Below are 19,020 nucleotides of genomic sequence, written 5' to 3' on the forward strand. Positions count from 1 at the left end.
TGGGGTCTGCTTACCCTGCACTGGCCCAGACAGGGTTAAGCCCCAGGTATTGACAGCGGAAGTCCCGCCTCGCTGGCAAGAATGGGCATGTTCCGAGTGCTCTAGTAGTATAAAGGGAGGGAGACCAGCTCATTCTGGGCTGAAGGCTGCAGGGGAAGGACCTGCCTAGGAAGCTCCTGTGGAGGGCCAGTCACAGCCTCTGTCTGCACCGGGAATCAAAGCCGCCCACGGCCCGCCTGCACACCAGCAACTGGAGAAAACCCTGGAGATGACCAGCCCTGCCAAACACAGAGGACCCAGCGCCTCATGGGAAACCCCAATGCAGACTCTGGTAGGAAGTGACCCAGGGAAGGTGACGGAGTGGTACCTTCCGCCCAAGGAAGTTCAGCGTGTTTCGGCAGGACCTCTGCACTGAGTCAGTGGCAAGATTCTATGCCACTGTTAGGGCCCTGGGTTGGGGCCCAGTGGAGTCGGGTGGGCCCGAGCCCCCCTATTGGGGCAGCCACACCCTATAAGGGGTGCCCCAATGCTATAGGCTCTGGCCACTAGGCCATGCTGCCCTGCTCCAAAGGGCTGCTTTATAGACTCTGGCCGCTAGGCCACACTGCCCTGCACCAAAGGGTGGTGCTATAGACTCTGACCGCTAGGCCACACTGCCCTGCACTGAAGGGCTACTTTATGGACTGTGACCGATAGTCCATGCTGCCCTGACCCTAAGGGTGTGGACCGTCACAAAGCCCATATGTTTTAGACTCAAATTTTGCCTTTAACTATATATGAAGAGTTCCAGCTGAAGGCTATGGATGTATTGCAAATGTGATCTGAGTCCCTGCTCAGTCTGGACTTACGCAATGCTAAGCATCATTCACTCAGCACGATTTTGTGCTTTGATTGCAAGAAAACCACTCCTCTCCAAGGTCTCCTACCTCAATACTCCAAGGGACAAGCACTCTCAAACACACCACCATCGGCTTCACACATCTACACCCAGTGAGTTGTGGTAATTACAGGGATCATGAATGCAGCCACTAAGTAGCTTCTGTCGACTTGTAATTGATAGTATTGCCACTAGTATTGCCCTATGAAAAGTTTAGTTTTTCAACCACCATAAAGATGTATAACTTTTTTTAATTGAGCTTTAAAAAGCTTTCACTTCCTTGCTTACAAAAATATATTTTAATCGTCTTGAGCAAAGAAGCCAGCAAATATATTTATTATTAAAACAAACTTCTCTAAAAATTCAAATCTTGGCTTATTAAGAAATATAATAAAGACTTTTCTGTAGTTTAGTATGCAAGAGTTAGATTGCTTGACCTCTCTTTTAATGACTTAATTAGCTGTATCAAAGCCCAGCTGGGCCTCCGCTGACAACATAGCTAGATATTTCAATCAGGCAGTGTTATGGAGAATAAGTAATAAATGCTACCTTGTCGCCATATAGTCCCAAACCAGAGTGCATGCTGGTAATGCTAAATTTGATCAGTATGCCTCATATTTCAATTAGTCGTGGTCTGAATCACTAAAACTGTGTAATGTGTATGAATTCCTGATATCAGATACAGAGCAACAGGCTCCCACAGTTAGAACCCACAGAGTTTGCTTTTATTAGCAGCCAATTAATGGCCAAAATCTGCATTGCTTTTAAAATTTATAACCTCTATTCCAGCTGCATCCATGGCTCCCAGTATACTGTATACAATCAGATCCATATCATTGTCGCAAGTCAAACAGCTGCAAACTGTATTCTGTCTGCAGAACTGAAAAAATCCTTCTATACAGAAGCTTTAAAAAAAAAACCCACCTCTTAGAAGTTCTTTTCAAAGCCCAGCAGCACTAGTCACTTTGCGACAATGAGCGATTTAATACAGAAAGAAAGAAATCTACACCAAGGTAACCTCTTGGGATGTGCTAGGTTTTCAAACGAATGAAACCCTATCACTTTGGCACAGCACAAGGGCAAGCACAGCCACTTCTCCTGACCAAGGCTAAGAAAATATAAACATATAAAACCCGACCCTCGTTGCAAATTAACCCATTGAAGTCTAGGTAGAGTGATTAAAAGATTCCACCAACACAAATATTAATATTTTAACTAACTTGCACAAATTAGTAACATTGGAAATTGTAATCTTAACATCAGACCCAACTGAGACTACCATGGAAAAAGACGCTCGTGCCTCTCTCCCCCCATAATGGTTTCATGCATACCTCAAGATTTCTAGACATTATTTTTAGGAACGAGTCTGTGTTTCTGTTACATGATATGGCAGGAAATTTTGATGTGATCAGATTCAGACAAAGCATAGTAGCTTTATGTATTGCTAAAGTCATGTCATAAAGCCTCATGATAAAGGCGGATCTGACATTTAAAATTATGCCATTTTTAAAAAGTAATTTACCATATGTAAAAATGTGCAGGCCTAGATCATTTTTTGGCATCTGATCTTACAGTGTTATCTGAGACAAACACTAGATGCTTCTGTTCTCCTTCCTCCATGCTACTGACCAAAAATTTAGCTCAATGTCAGTACCATATAATAGATAATTTATTCACCTGAATATTCCCTCATTTCTGTTTACAGGAGTGTGAAAAAACACTTCGACAACAGTAATACACATCAATAAAAATGTTTTACTTGGATAATACAAACTGCTGTCATGGCTATTTAAAAGACAATGCAATCCTTTTTTACAAAATTCAGACACTAATAACCAGCATTCTTTCTAACTGCTTAAATACTGCAGTAAGACTTGTAATGCCACTGTGAAATTATAAGCTAGTACTTCAAAGGTGTTCTGTCTGTTACAAATTTAATCTTCGCTGGTATGTCACAACTCATTTCATCCCAGCAGCTTTGAGACACAGCATAACAGCATTTTTGTTGTCCTAGACAACCTGAACCAAACTGTTAAATACCTGCCTGATGCCCAAGAATGATCACAATAATATTGCCTATGGGATTTGCAATAACTATCCTGAAAATCTGCAATTATTCTATTCCAGTTAGTTAAGAAAAGAAAAAAAGTTGGATTTTTTTCCCCTAAATGTAGATTAAATACCCATTGTAGATATTTTATTCTTTGTATGATTGAGATAAAATGAAATGCATCCATATCATACCGGGCCCGGGTACATTTCCCTATCATGGTCCCAGTTCTTCTCACCACTTACACCAGTGTAAATCAGCTGTAAACTCTGTGGAAGTCAATGGAATTAGAGAGACATAAAATTGTTGTAAGAACGAACAAAATTGGGGCCTGTATTTATGCAGTCTCTCTCCCTACATATAAACAAACAGATACCAGACATGTATATGGGTATACACAGACACACATTTCTTCTGTGATGTGGGCCTACATATGTGTTTATATACACTGTGTGAAATATGATCTGACAGCATTATGACATCTTCCAAAATGTGCGATTTGCCAAATCTGAAGGAGTGGGCAGGTACACGATAGCCCCGCCTAAAGAGATGTGTTTTAGCCAAAAGTGAACTGTTTACTCCACACTCCAGAGATATTTGCATGCTACCCTCTGAAGCAGGAAAGTCTCAAATATAATTTTTGAAGCATAATAGTCTACCAACTTTACCAGGAATAATTTATTTATGAAGCCAATAGGGATCTCTTAGTCTTGTGAGTTTTTACACATATTTTAGATAAAACTCAGGAAAAAATATTAACAATCAAGAACATCAAGTGGATTTAAAACTCTCTGTGGAGGACTCTGGGTCCATACAACCATATAAATGAATTATGCTGATTTTTATACATATATTATCAACATAATCCATTCATGTGTGTTATGTGTAATCATCAAGCAAAATTATAAATTGATGAATCCATTTTATAACATCCCTTATGTTATATAGATATTTATTTTTCATTAAATAAACAAGCTCATTTAACATACTTAGTAATATTACTGTTACTTTACTATTTCAGAACTCCATCTACAGAATAAGCAAGAACACAACAGAATGAAAATTGATTTTAAAGCAAATCTCCATTGCTGATTTACATATTTTTTATTGTACCACTTAGAATTGGGGGCAAAGATGATGCATACTATAGCATGCACGCTCATTTCCAGATTCTCAAGGTAAAATAAAATAAAAATTCTCCATCGACTTCAATGGGATTTTTTTGCAGTGACGGTTTGGAACAATTTCCATTGTATTTCCTGATCATACTTAGGTTAACTAAGGTCTTTGAATCTTACTGATTCAGCAAAAGGTAGTTTATTCCTCAATATTATAATTACTGTTGCTCCATACTGGTCTACATGCAGTAGAGAAACTATTAGGAAGCCCATTATAGATTGTATAGCTAGAAAAAGGCATATGGTAGATGCAAAAAACACTGCAATATAAGCTCATACATAGGAATAAATGTAGGTTAAACACTAACTATGTTTGCTAAAAGACAACTGCATACCCACCCACAGCCAAATCCATATACATATACATGTGTGCGCTCATGCACACATGCAGACACACAGAGATCCATTTTTCTATAAACATGTTATTGAAAAATTGCAGACAACTAAAAATTGGGGGGGGGGAAGAAAAAGAAAAGGTACATATACAAGCTGCCATGATTTAAGCAGAACCTGAAGGGATGGAGGGTAATATACACTTTCACTAGGGAGGTCCACATGCAACCCACTCATGGCCTGACTTTGTTCTGCCATCCATGAATTATGCACTTATCTTTAACTCAGGAAATGACAGTGAACTGTGCTGCCCACTACCCCATATTATCTCTCTAGATACACACACTTGAACACTCATATTTTTGTTTATATGTAGCTGTGATCACACACACATGCATGCACTCATTACCTTCATATTTTCAGAGAGATATATTGTATGGGTGAATATGAATACATGTACATGCAAACACACACAACGCACACACATGTACACTCAGAAATGAAACACAGTGTTGTGAAATAACAGATTTCCCCATCCCTCATCCTCCCTCCCCCCTCCCAAAGTGTAGTTGCTTCCCTTCATATGAAGATGAAAGTCCTGTTCAAATGGTATCCCTAAAGCCACCACCAACTCCTTCAATATTGAGCGTGCTTTGGGCAGCTTTGTGGGCACTAAAACTTTTTCTTTTTGGAGCAGATTTAAGTTCTATTGGTATTTGTCTTTAAAAATTATATCATTAGCATTTTTTATTCTTTCCCAGCACAGCCTGAATATATCCCTATAAGAGAAATGTTCAGTAATTTAGTATGTATTTTGTTGCAACTGCCTTAACTAAACTGATTATATAATTTTCATTTTACAAGTGAGTTTTTAATTAATGACATCTAACATAGATATTTAGAATATAAACACACGTACGCACACGCATGCAGACACACACGGTTTGGCTGGTCTTTGATTAGTAAAGTCTTAAGATTCATAGACTGAAAGGCCAGAAGGGACCACTGTGATCATCTGAATACTCAAGCGCTGGAATCCACAGTCCTTACTCAGAAAAAAATCCCACTGAACTCAGGGCACAATTCCCACTTGACTACAGTATCAGCTCCCAAAATTCTGGGAAGAACTTTTTAAAATAGAAATGTCTCGTAATCTGCATATTTCTCAGTAGGCCTTCCTTATTAAAATGCAATTCTAGTATGTATTTATGTATAATTATTTCTGATATGGTATACAGTAGGGATTCCTGGTGTTTAAATTATCCCTAACATGTACAGAATTGTGCTTTTTGAAGTAATCCTTTGTAATAAAACAGAATGCATTTTGTCAGATATCTGGGTTTTTAACTGGGCTGTAATAAAGGTGCTTAAAAATGTTGCCTCAGGCAACTAAACCAGGATTTGACTTCTTGAAGAAAACCAAAGTAAAATAAAAATTTTCCCACACTGCAGAATCTAGTCATTAATTTTACCGAAGGCAGCCAGACATGCATGCCAATGTTTTCACTGAGTAAATGTGTGGTTTAACCATTATATTTTCTACAATTGAAGATAATTCCTACCAAATATTTGACTTTCAGTTCCATTTGTATATCAGAAATTAATATAGTATTTTATATCTCTAACTGATCTTGACATAATGTTAGTACATTATGTCAAACACTTTGCTGTTTTTCCTAACCTTGACATATACAAATACACACACATATACATTATATATGGATATGAATTATATGTCTTTTACATGTTTATGCCTGTAAACAGATGAAAGCTAAAAGGCACTGCACAATATACTTTTACACAACTTTTAAATAAATGATTTACATGACAGAAAGCACAAGACAAGAACTTCATAAGAATGTTGTTTGCATTTGCAGTTTTAAGAAATACTATTCTTTCCTCCACTCTCAGATGTTTAGTTCTCACTAAACACATTTATTTTGAATGCTTGATTTTTGGAAAAAAAAATACATGGAACACTATAAAAATAAGGAAGTATGTAGGTTATACAAATACTGTATAAATATATGCATAGATGTGGCATTTAAAAAATAGTTTTCCAATTTCAATTACATCTAAATATTGGTATTTAAGTATATATATTTCTCTGCAGATGCCTTATACAGTATATGTTATTTACAATACGGAGCATTTCAGCTGATATAATGTAAATGAACAAAAAATATAACTACAGAAATAACAAAATATGCATAAATCAATTTAACAATAGAGGGGGAAAGGTATGATCACTCTTTTGTGTTATACATGTATTTCCTTCCAAACTGAAGTTTAAAAACATTTTAGCTGATCAACTACAGAAGTGTAGCATAGTTGTAATGTGTTAACCATTGACACACATATTTAATGTGTGCTCTAGTTTTATTTAACAAAAGTTTCTAGAATAATGAGCATACTGTATTTGAGACAAATTCAGTATAAATACAACATATCATTACCATGCAGCACATTCACTTACATCATAAATGAGGTGTGACCAGCAGAAGGCAGTGTTACAATAAATATATATATGCTACTGCTCATTTACAAACTGGTTTGAAATTGAGATTAGAGTTTTGCTAACTTTTGACAATACAACTATTGTTTTCCCTAGGCACTTAATTTCCAAGCTATCCTGTCAATGTAAACAATCTTATAGAAGTAGTTAAAATACTTTGGAGCCAACTTATTTTGTATTACATTGCTTTTGCTTTATAAGTTAGCCTATTCAACTTTTATTACATTGCATTTGTTTCTTAAGTTCATCGGAGAATTGTGTTCACACTTACCATGTTAACACAGCATTATGCTGAGCTGTGTCCTCATGAAACAGGACTGACACACTGTTGAGCAGATAGGCAATGCCTCCACAGCAGTTTAGATTACATAATTCACTTCAAAACAAGCTTCTAACATTTCTTATTAACCTTTAGTGGGTTGATCATCATTTGGTAGAACAGTTTCTGGTAGGTTCTTAGTAGAACTTCTGTAAGTACAATAAAAATATCTTTAATTAAATCTCCCTCAAATGTACAAGTAATAATGTCATTTAGTATGTGTTAGTATACAAAATCTGTTGAATGCCTCTCCAAGTTTACAAAATCCATGTTAAAGGAACCAGCATTGCAAAAAAAATGTTACAGCATATGTTTGGATTTTTGTATTTCAAAGTCCTGACTACTTTATCTGAATTACAGATTTAGAGCTTTGTTATGTGTGATAGTTATGATAATATGATCACTAAAGGCACAGAGACAGGGAGACTCAAATCCCTTTGAAAATCCCTTTCTCTATTTCCTACAGCTGCTGCTGGAGTTTAATATCTGATAGAATGATGAAAAAGAACAGGCCGAACTCCAGTTTTAATAAAAATTTTAACAGGTCTACATATAGTTATGAAAAATGTTATTTGCAATGCCAATCTTTAATAAAATTTCCTTAAACCAAAAAAAAATTCCCTATGGGGAACCTGATATGAATGTGTTTTTCATATGTACTATTTAAGGCTGTTTAAAGGTTATGAAAGTGACTGGTAAAATAAGTTCTATCACAGCACAACAAAATCCAGAATATGCAGTCTCACTTTTGCATTTAATCAAATAAGTAAGCAAGACCCTTCAATTTAGCATGTTTGTTCTAAAACAAATATTTTCAGTTTACATAACCACTCCGCTAGTTGTAATAATTATTGTATGTGTGTTATCCCCACTTAAAGACGTCAACACACATGAAATTGATCTCACAGCCATAATGGTATTGCTGTTGAAACCTATTTTCATCAAAAGTGTTACAATTTGCACACTCCTTAAACCAATATCCTTCTAAATGCTATTTCAGGTTGGCAGCATGCTTTACTCATCAAATATTTAATTTATACATGTGACTAATAACTACATGTATATAGAATAAAGCTAAATTTAATGTAGACTATATTTTTCTAAACTTCCTAACCTATACGTTCACTGTGTGCCCTAAATGAATTTAGAATAAAATATAGGCTCACATATTCAGTAATAGCCTGTACACAGCATAACCTTGTTTGTCATAATAAAACTGCCTGGAAATAAAGTTATAAAATAGCATCTTGCCATGAGGGCACGGGACTGGACTTGATGACCTCTCGAGGTCCCTTCTAGCCCTAGAATCTATGAATCTTATGTCTTAATATGTGCTTTACTTACAAGGCCAGTCTTCATGGATGATATAAGGAAACTGGACTGGAAATTAATAATTTCACCTTAAATATAATAGCTACAATAGAAGAAAAATGAAAAGTGCTGTTAAATAAGTTAAACACAAACAACAGGTTCCTTTGTACTCCTTTTAAACATGTGTCTTGACATTGTTACGAATGTTCCCACTAAGCCCAGTGTAACTTTTTTGGTTACTTATTCTTCACACTTTCCATTCTCATCCCTTTCATTTCTTTTCATAAATTTGTATTTGCACCACTATGATTAGTGATGATCATCTAAGAGTGCTAACTTTGAACAGGCTGTGTACATGATATTGACTCCTTAAACAGATGATATCTTCTGAAAGACCACTGATTTCCTTCTCCAATGCATGTCAATCACATCTTCAAAGATGAGTGACAACAGTGTAAAGAGAATCTTTATTTCATTCCTAATTCTACAGCAACTGCAAGGATTTTTTTTTACACTAACATTGCATTCCTGAAGCATTTTAAGCATCTTTACAGCTTTTTAAAAAAATGTAGATATAACTAGGCTTGAATGAATTAAAATTTTAATCAGTAAATCTGGGTAAACATCAATTTCACTGCACACACACAAACTGATGAAACAATATTTCCATCAATAATAATTAAAGTTTACAGTTAAGCAGCATTGTTCTTAATTTGCCTAAGAATTTAGAGTTTGATTTAAAGATACTTCCTTTTTATATTTTGACATGTAGCGTTTTAACAGTTGTAAAGCTTTACCTTTTTGAATCTCAACGTCCACTCAATAAATATTAATTCTCTGAAATCTCCCACACAATTTCCCATGACTGTGAAAATGTAAATTGATAAAATCTGAAAAAATGCTTAAAGCCCATAATTTCATGCAGCTGTGAAAATTTAAATTGATACAAATAGACAAAATGCTTACAAATAAACATCAATACTATAAAACTATTTTTAAAAATTTGCCAAGCCTAATTGTAACTATGAATTTATACAAGTCAGACTTTGTTCTTGTGGCTGGAGGGGAAAATGAAAGGGGGCTGGAACAATTGCAGCCCAAATCTGAATTCTCTGGCACATTTTTAAGTTTTATCTTATCATTGAAAACTGTCCAACTTACAAAGTTATAGCTAGAAATCCCACTATTGAAACTAATACCAGCAAATTCAAACAACACATCAGCATTACTAAAATTAAATAATGTTATTTAACATGATCTACCACTGTACCTTAACGTATTATTCACCTCTGTATTTTAAGGTTTTTGTGAGGTTCGTATTTCCTGTGACCTTAAGCAGGGGATTTGGAAAAATTTGGAGGAATCAAGGTAACAAGAATGTATGAAAGAATAATTTATTGCTGTGACCACTTTGTCCTCTGATTTCTGTTTTAGGATTATAGTGGATTACCTTTGTCCAAAACCTATTTTTCATATCCCCATGGAAATTAATTGACAAGTTCACAAATAAGTAGGAAAAATAATGAGATCTAATCAATTCTAAAATTCAAAAATTTAACCTCTAATCCCTCTGTATGCAAGTCTTGTAAAATATTAGCAATCTACTCAAATATAAAGCTTGCAGATTGAAGTGCATTTTAAATTAGTATAATGAAGCACTTTTAGTGTATTTTCAGTTTCAGAATAATATACTTTAAAGTATTTTATTAAAATGGTTCCATATGTCTATATATTATAGGCACTCAGGAAAAAAAATTCTCTATAGTATGATGTTTTCTGATACATCATTTTATAGTAATTACTATTTATATATTTCTTGTAAAAGCTGAAAAGCTATGGTTTTGAAAGGATGCAGCAGCAACACTGAGAAGTGCTTGATATGTGAAATTACTTATTCCCTTATTCAACAAATTATTAGTTTGACAAACTATTCACACTTTTGTTTAGTAAAATATTTTCTCTAACAAAAAATATCAGATTAAATCATAATAAGTAAAGTGGAGATATAGTATATTAAAAATTCATACTTAACTTTTGAAACAAAAAAAAATCTAACTGGCTATCACATTTTTACTAAAGTGAAAGTTGTTGCTGAATCAAGGGTACTTTTTTATTTCAGACAAAACAGAATGTTTACCATAAATCATCATTTAGAAGTAGCTATTAACTAGAGAGAGAAAAACTGGCCAAAAAAAAAAAAAAAAAAAAAAAAATCAGGTCATCTATTTGCAGCGTATTTTTGGTCCCTAAGAATTAGCATAAGATGCTTCTATAGCTGATTCAGTTGAATACTGTTGAAGAAAGTAGATTAAACTGATTTTATGAATAATTTTGCAAACTTATTGAAAGTGCTATTTCTTTTAAGAATTTTCATTAACTGTCTTTAAACTTTTAAAAACAATGATTTAGGTTTGGGGAATTTTTTAGTTGTCAAAATTAAGGTAATTGCTGTTTTCTTAACCTTAAATTGATCTTTTATGACACTAAAATCAGTTTTAAAAGGATAGAAGGAATTCTGTGATTCTGACAACAAACAAGAGTCAAAACTACAAAATAGTAAGAAGGGTTCACTGAATCTTATACAAACAGTACTCTACAATATTAGAACAGCATAGAACATAATACTGAAAAAAATGGAAGAAATGTTTTATATACGATTTCATCTCCCTGTTTTTGGTTATAAATACATCATCATTTTGTTGAAAAAATTTAGAATTCAGGGTGCGGGGGTTGCACATGTCAGACACTAAGCACGCACTTCTTACTGTGATCATACTAACAAAAATAATTGTAAATTGATATCAACCAGTGACATTTTCCAGAAATACTGTATATTCCTACTTTTTAGGGGAGAGGGTGTATTTTTTCTCCAAAGATATCACTGCTTCAGGAGATTAATAAACTAGGTTATTGGGGGAAACTATGGTAACAATCTGGCCACTTATGGCTTTTCCTCTTATTACTAAGAAACTGATGTTAGGAATTCAAAAATTACTTACTATTTCTCATTCCCAAATTGTGTGTATTATAAAGTTTCCATAGCGACTACATAGAGTACTATTAAAACCCAAGAAACTAGACAATAATAGCCCAAAAAGCAACTGCCGCATTTCAAGTGAATAATTTGGTACAAAATTTTCTTACCACAAAGAACTAGATTAATGTACACACTTTTCAATCACTGATATTTTAAATTTTTTAAGTTAATTCTTTGGGGCAGGGCCATTCTCTATCTCTGTGTACAGAAAGTACCTAGTCCATTGTATGTATTATCATAATATAATAAATACATTGTGCCAGTTGATGCAAACTCCTTTAAAATTCACATGCGTTTATTGCGATTTTGTTTCTGTGAAGAGAGCAAATAATTACACTAATTATTTCTGCCTAGCCATGAACATGTTTTTGTCACGAGTTCAAGTTACCAACAACCAAGCTCCACTTCCTGCTCTGTGTTAGAAATGACTTTTTTCCATCCCTAACAAGAACAAGATTGTTTGCTTTTATTATCTTCAACTTACTTTTTAAATAGTGCTAAAAAATTTATACAGTAAAATATCCTTCGTTTTCTTCTGTTTGTATCTTTAAGGGCCCATCCTACAAGGTGCTGAGCACCTCAGAATGAAGTAGTCAACCCCATGCAGGATTGGAACATAGATAAATAAATAGGATGAATCCTAAAGTCTTTACTCAGGTAAAATCTCCACTCTACATAATAGGAGTTTCAGCTAAATATGGACTAAGTAAGGACATAGGGCAAATAATAGTCCCACTGTGTTCTTCTGACCTATTAATATGCTTTAATTATTATACATTTTGAATATGTATATTTGAGAAGGTTCTGTTTTTTTTCTAAACCTACAAACAACTTACAATGTCTAGTTCTGCTACATGGGCCTGATCCAAAGCCCCCTGAAGTCAATGGAAATCTTTCTATCAAGTTCAATGAACTATGGATCAGAGCCCATATCGTTTAGTTAGTCTGAAGCTGCCTCAACTTGAATCTCATATGCAAGAAGAATCATGTGTAATAAGAATTGAATTTCTCCCTCAATATTTTACTCGACAAATTAGTTCACCAAAAGGTAAAAATACAAATCTTTGGCACAGTCCTGAAAAAAAAAAGTGAGAGAGTAACTTCACTTCTGCAAATAGTCCCATTCATTTACATAAGACAACTCACATGAGTAACTTTACTCATGCATTTAAGTGCTTGCACAATTGGGTCCCAAGAATGATTAGTTTTTCTGTATTGCATACTATATATGGAAATGGTCTGTATGATTTACATCCTCTTTGAAACTAAGGACTTGAGCTTGCAAGCATTTACTCATGTCCATAACTGTACTCATGTGACACAACGGGACTGTTCACAAGAGTTAAGTTACCAACATGCATAAGTGTTTGTCGATTCAGGACCTAAAATTGTTAATGCCACACAAGTGCTGTATTAAGACTCCATCCTGCAAACACCTACTACTGCCATACCTCAGCAGTGCTTATTTCTTTGAACAATCCCTTTGAAATCAACAGCAGTAAGCCCTTTGCTAATAAACGTTTGCAAGATTGTGTTCTAAAATGCTTCTTGCCCTTCCATCTATGCAGTTTAGATGCATGAACCAGAGGAAAGCAGCTCTCATGATGGAAAGTCAGTCTGAATTCAGCTGCTCCGGCTGTTCCTCTGTTCTATCTACATAGGATGAAAAAAATTACAAACAAAAGAAGAACAGAATTCATAATAGAAATAATCCTCCAAACCACTTTGTAACTGCCCAAGGCAAAAAGTTACAATCCAGTCATAAAACTACTAATAACAACCAATTTCTAGAGGATTATTGATTAAAATTAACATTTTTACTGAAACAAAGTATAGCAAACAAGATTCATATGTGTAAGACTCATTTGATATAGGAAGTTTTATTGAATTTATGGTCTCTCTTACTATGAAAACTATTAATAAACTGCAGACAAAATGAACAGTTTCAAATACACTTAATCTTGGCAGCACTGCCCTATGCTAACATCAGCATTCACTTTGTGGATACTCAGTCTTCCTATTTTTCCTAAAGTTTTTTCTTTCACAAACATGTTTCATTATATCTGTGATTATAAATACTTATTTGATTATGCTCTCTGGGAACAATGACCATGCCCATCACAGGGACAGGTTGCACACTACGTTGTATCGGAGGGAATGCCTCTTCTGTTTTACACCATTCACAAGGCAGAAGTTTTTCTGTTTGATCGTACTGTTGGGTTCTCATTGTAGGCTTTATCTTAGTTTTGAAATGAAATGCAGGTCTAGTTAGTCAGTAAATGCAAATCAGAATTAAAATGAGATGACTGTCTTGTTTCATCAAGACATATATTAATTAAAACAAAACTAATGACTTATTAGAACTTGATTTTGCTATTATTTTCTTAGAGCTCACATAATACAAATGATGGACTGAAGATAGATGCTTGTAATTCTAATGTTATAATAATTTGTAAGCCAATCAGTAGCAGGATTCATCATTCCATATGAAAAATAGATACGGTGTATTATCTACTCTGATATCAGTATGGAATTCTGCTTAAAATGAGTGGTACTATTTAGCTAAATATCTTGAATTCAAAATGTGTTTTTGGAATTCGCAAGATTAATATTGTTTTTACTCAAAATAGTTAAGAATTCTTGAGGACAGAAAATAGTTTTTCCCAGTTATAATATTAAATCATTTCAAATAATTCCAAAAATCTGCATTCTGAAGCAATCATTAACTCAGAACAACACAGCATAATGCACCCATACATTTGTGAAATTACATGCTTGGAAGGTGGTGAGCTTCAAACACAGCAAAATTATAGCCAGTTCTATCTATTTCCCGCTTTATGGCCTGATCCAAAGCCCAGTGAAGTGGACTGAAACACTCTGCATTTACTTCAATGGGTTTTGGATACAGCACTTGGAGCAGCATGCACTATTGCTCACTAAAAATCTTGCCGAGTACCTATATACTGTACATTTCAAATTGAAAATAAAATGAGTATGCATTTCATATATACCAATATTATAAACTATTTTTCTATTGCTACCTAGATGCATATGAATGTTAAGTGCAGATTTTCACCTAGATGTTTCCTTACATTAATTTGTTTAATAGTTGTAAGTTAAACTTTTTGTTCTTAAATGCACATAGATCATGTTACACCTTACTAGCCCTTTAATTTCAGATTGAAATACCTGGTTACATGTATACATTCTTTTACCTGAATATTTTGGAAATATTGTATTGGTCATTAAGAATACTATACGTCACCAGACAGATATGTTGATGACAACATTAAAATGTCTTGCTCTTAGAAAGTAACACTGCTTTAGATCTGGCTAAGTCTTTTTTGCAAGAACCAACACAGTTGGCAGTTCATCAAAAATGTATCATCGTAACAGTAAACATAACTAGGACAGTCCCTATGCCATCTTTCTTTCTTATGTGCATGTCTCTCATGTTCCCCAAGTTCCCCAAGATTTTGGTGTGTTTTACTAAATTATCCCAATAAGATTATGAAGAATACAATGATGAGGAAGAAGGACCCATGAAAATATGCTTTGAGTGTCCAGCTAAAGCCAAACGCTGAGAAAGAAAGGTAAAATACACAAAAGGGATTTGGATCCCTGAGTGCTTCTATGATCATATTACTACAGTGCACAGGGATTATTTATAAGGGAAATCAATGGCAGTATGTTTTACCTATGTTTCCTCATATATGCCTATAGCTGATGTCACAGAATATAGTTTGCAAAGGGTCTTTTTCAGATTGATGTAAGTTGACCATTGGCACTCACAGAGCACTCATATATATTACAAAATAAATGAATTAATAAACGGGTTTTTTTTTTCAATTTTGAACTAACAGTTTAAAAAATCACTTTTCTGATCCTTAGACCTTCAAAATTAGACATTTACCCTTCTACTTCAAGTCCCACTACTGTAAAATTAACTGAAAATTTTATGTTGACCAGATTTTGTTTTTACAAATGTATACTTAATTTCTCAGTACCAGGGATGTCCTTCTCCCATTGAAATGTAAGAAAGGAGTTCACTCCATGTCACTGATGTGCTTCAATCCATACCCTTCAAGTGAGAGACCTGAAACATTCCAGAACCGGTAGCCCACCACCCCAAATAGCCTGAGTAAATAGGCATTGTGAGGGAGACCTTACTAATGTCACCATTAAACGCTTGTGAATTTGGCCTTAGGTAGATGGATACAGTTCTTGCTACATATGCAATATTCTCTAGACTGCCTCATGCTTATTCTAGGGAATATTGGACATACTAAGGTAACATCATCTAAGACCCTGAGTAGAGCCTTGGCTGTATGCTTCTAGAAGGGCATAAGAGGGGAGGGTTACGTAAGAACCCTGTGTGACCACCCTGCTTCTTGAATTCAGGTTCATGGGAGTAACTGGACTAATCCCTACTTCTCCACTCCCTATCAGGAGCATAGAGAGGGCTATGGCTATGCCCTATCATACAACTGATCAGCAGTGCCTCTCTAAAGCACTATCCTTTCCATGAGGTGACCCTGAGGTAGCACTGCAATACACTATCCCATACTCTGGGCAGACTGCTGAACCACAATCTAGATTTTCATTGTGTAAGGCAGTGGTTCTCAATCTTTTATTACTGTGGGCTGCATATGTAGCTCTCTGTGTGTTATGTGGGTCACATCCACACCCAGGGGCGGCTCTAGGCACCAGCAAAACAAGCTGGTGCCTAGGGTGGCAAAATCTAGGGGGCGGCAAAAGGCTGGGGCCCCAGCTCATCCTGCCGCTGCAAGCCGAGGAGCAGCCCGTCCCCTGCAGCCGGGGGGGGGGGGCGGCAGGCTGGGCCGGCGGCTCCGCTTGAGCTGCCGCAGTCATGTCTGCGGGAGGTCCACCGGAGCCCCGGGATGACTGAACCTGCCGCAGGCATGACTGCGGAGGGGGCGCTCGTCCCACGGCTCGGCTGGACCTCCCGCAGGCATGACTGCGGCAGCTCAAGCGGAGCCGCCGGACCCGCGAACCGTCCGCAGCCGCGGGAGGTCCAGCCGAGCCACGCGGGACCAGCGGTCCCTCTGCAGTCATGCCCGCGGGAGGTCCGCTGCTCCCGCGGCTCCGGGGCGCCTCCCGCGCATGACTGCTTGGGGCGGCCAAAAAGGTAGAGCCGCCCCTGTCCACACAATATATATACTACCTGTATGGCCCTAAGAATGTCACATGGGCTGCAGCTGTGTGCTCATTGGGCCACAATCGGCCAGCGGGCCATGGGTTGAGAACTACTGGTACAAGGCAACTGGCTACTTTTTAAGGATGACCACCACGGAAAGCATGGGTTGGGGGAATGGAACCCTCCACCACCCATAGTAAGTAGCAGGATGACACATACCCATGAGCCTTTTGGCCAGTGGATTCACCTCACTGTAGAGGTACTGATCATGCCCCCACACTCTGCAGACTCACCAAGAGAGCTGCCATGCAGAAGCACTCTCTGGCATGCATAAGGTGCAGAGTCCCCTTCCACTGCCTCTCCATAACCTGTTCCTTCCACCTCTCCCACATAGAATCATACTTGCTAGATTTTGGGTCTTGTGCACCCTTGCACGAGGTCAGCATTTGGTTCTAAAAAAGTCCCCCTGAGCAACCTCTACACTTCCTGGAACCTTGCAGTACAAATTCCGCTGTATTTTGTGGCTTACACTGCTGTGAGTATAATACAGTAATAAAAAAATTGAAGACTCACACATGCACATGCACAACTTGTCTTGACTCCAGAGAGTTTGGAATGAATATGGAAGGCAGAATTAGGCCCTTTGCTATCAAAGTTGGATCCATCAGTGAACTGAGGAAAACTGTAAGGACCAAATTCTGCTATTACATGGGCTCATTTAGGCTCTTGTAGATACATCTGAGGACAGAATTTTGCACTAAGATGTTTAGTTAGGATATTATATACTGATACTGTAACTAAACCTGTATAGAAACAGTTAACTAACTACAGTACCTTCAAAGAATGAGGGAGCACTAAGAGGATAACATCTAGGTTACCAGCAGAAAGTAGTACTCAATGTTAATTTTTTTCACATTGGAGAAAAAATATTTTAATACATTTACCTGAGGCACACATTAAACTTTAACAACTTTAATATCTACTCAGAACATCTTAAACTGACTACAGAACATAACATCTTTTCCATTGTATTCATTATATCCAGTTGTACAAGAACTATTTCTGTAAAATACCCTGAGGGAGAGCATTAATACACTTCTAATAAAAACAAAGCATATATGCCAACTGAAGTTTTGAGGTATTGATCTTGCTTTGAAATTAAGAAAAAAAGCTTGACAAAACAATGTGTATTGCTTTTTTTAAAAAAAAATAGATTTTACAAAATTTCACTTTTATGCTTTCTTTTTTTTCTTTTTCTAAATTTAGCTGGGTTTTGTTGACAAGTTGGAATATTTATGCTAAGAGTTAAGTGGCAGGTCTTAGAAACTAGTTTGCATCTGAATGACAGTTCGCTCCATTCCATTCCATTTTATGAAGGGAGTAGCCCATAATTTATAGACTATGACTCACTGTGCCACTGCAGCTGTGACTTAGAGACTAATTTTCTACTGTACAGAGAGAAATTGCTGTTTCCTAGGCCTATGTACTAGCATTTATTCATTAGTAAGATCTAAACATTTCCAACATCTCATCTGCTGTCTAGGAGTTTGAAAAGAGAACCCCCTCACACGACTCGTGCATGCGCAGACACACACAACTGAGCAAATCATTGATAATTTGGCTCCGTAGCCAAACTGAAAAATCCCCACCATAATTCTGGTTCATTCAGAAGTGAAACTGATTTTTTTCCCATCTCCCTCCCCCTCCTCAGTGAAACAAAAGCAAAAGTCATTTGAGTTGATCCAAACATAAAATGGCAAATAAATTGCTATTTATAGCTATTCAAAATGGCATTTTTCAAAATGAGCCATTTCAACATTTCCAAACTTTTTCTTTTTGGTTTTTTTTTTTTCAGACAAACTATTTGTCAAATGAAAACTGAACTCTCAGATAGTTTTGGTGCCCTAAAAAAAATAAAATAAAAAAAAAAAAGCATTTTCAGTGAATTTACTATTGACTGAAAAAAAAAAGTTCTAACAGAGACACCTCTCTACCTTTCCATTGGTGCCTGTGGCTGAAGGTAAATTGTTGACAATAATTAAGTAAACATAATGTTGAAAATTTCCAGTGTGGTATTTCAGAGCCACAGTAGCATTGCTGAAGATTTCAGAAGCCATCTTTGGCTCTTATGTCTTTATTATCATTAAATTATTAGTGAAACTGGGCTACTTAAAATAGATATTAGTTTAGATTTTTTTTTTAAAGACAATTGATCACAATATGTCCTGTTTTGAAGAAGAGT

The 19,020-nt window shown here is 36.1% G+C and overlaps 1 long non-coding RNA gene across 1 annotated transcript in view; it reads right to left on the bottom strand.

The window, feature by feature from the left end:
* Nucleotides 1-19,020, bottom strand: part of LOC120407019 — a 91,885-nt gene that overhangs the window by 10,321 nt on the left and 62,544 nt on the right. Inside the window, exons 4-5 of the long non-coding RNA XR_005599748.1 lie at nt 8,617-8,686; nt 7,225-7,421 (exon numbers count right to left, since the gene is read on the bottom strand). This is a non-coding gene — a long non-coding RNA (uncharacterized LOC120407019). The remainder of the gene's footprint in view (nt 1-7,224; nt 7,422-8,616; nt 8,687-19,020) is intronic.

Source organism: Mauremys reevesii, linkage group 5 (genome assembly GCF_016161935.1).
Source record: "Mauremys reevesii isolate NIE-2019 linkage group 5, ASM1616193v1, whole genome shotgun sequence".
Lineage (NCBI taxonomy): Eukaryota > Metazoa > Chordata > Testudines > Geoemydidae > Mauremys > Mauremys reevesii.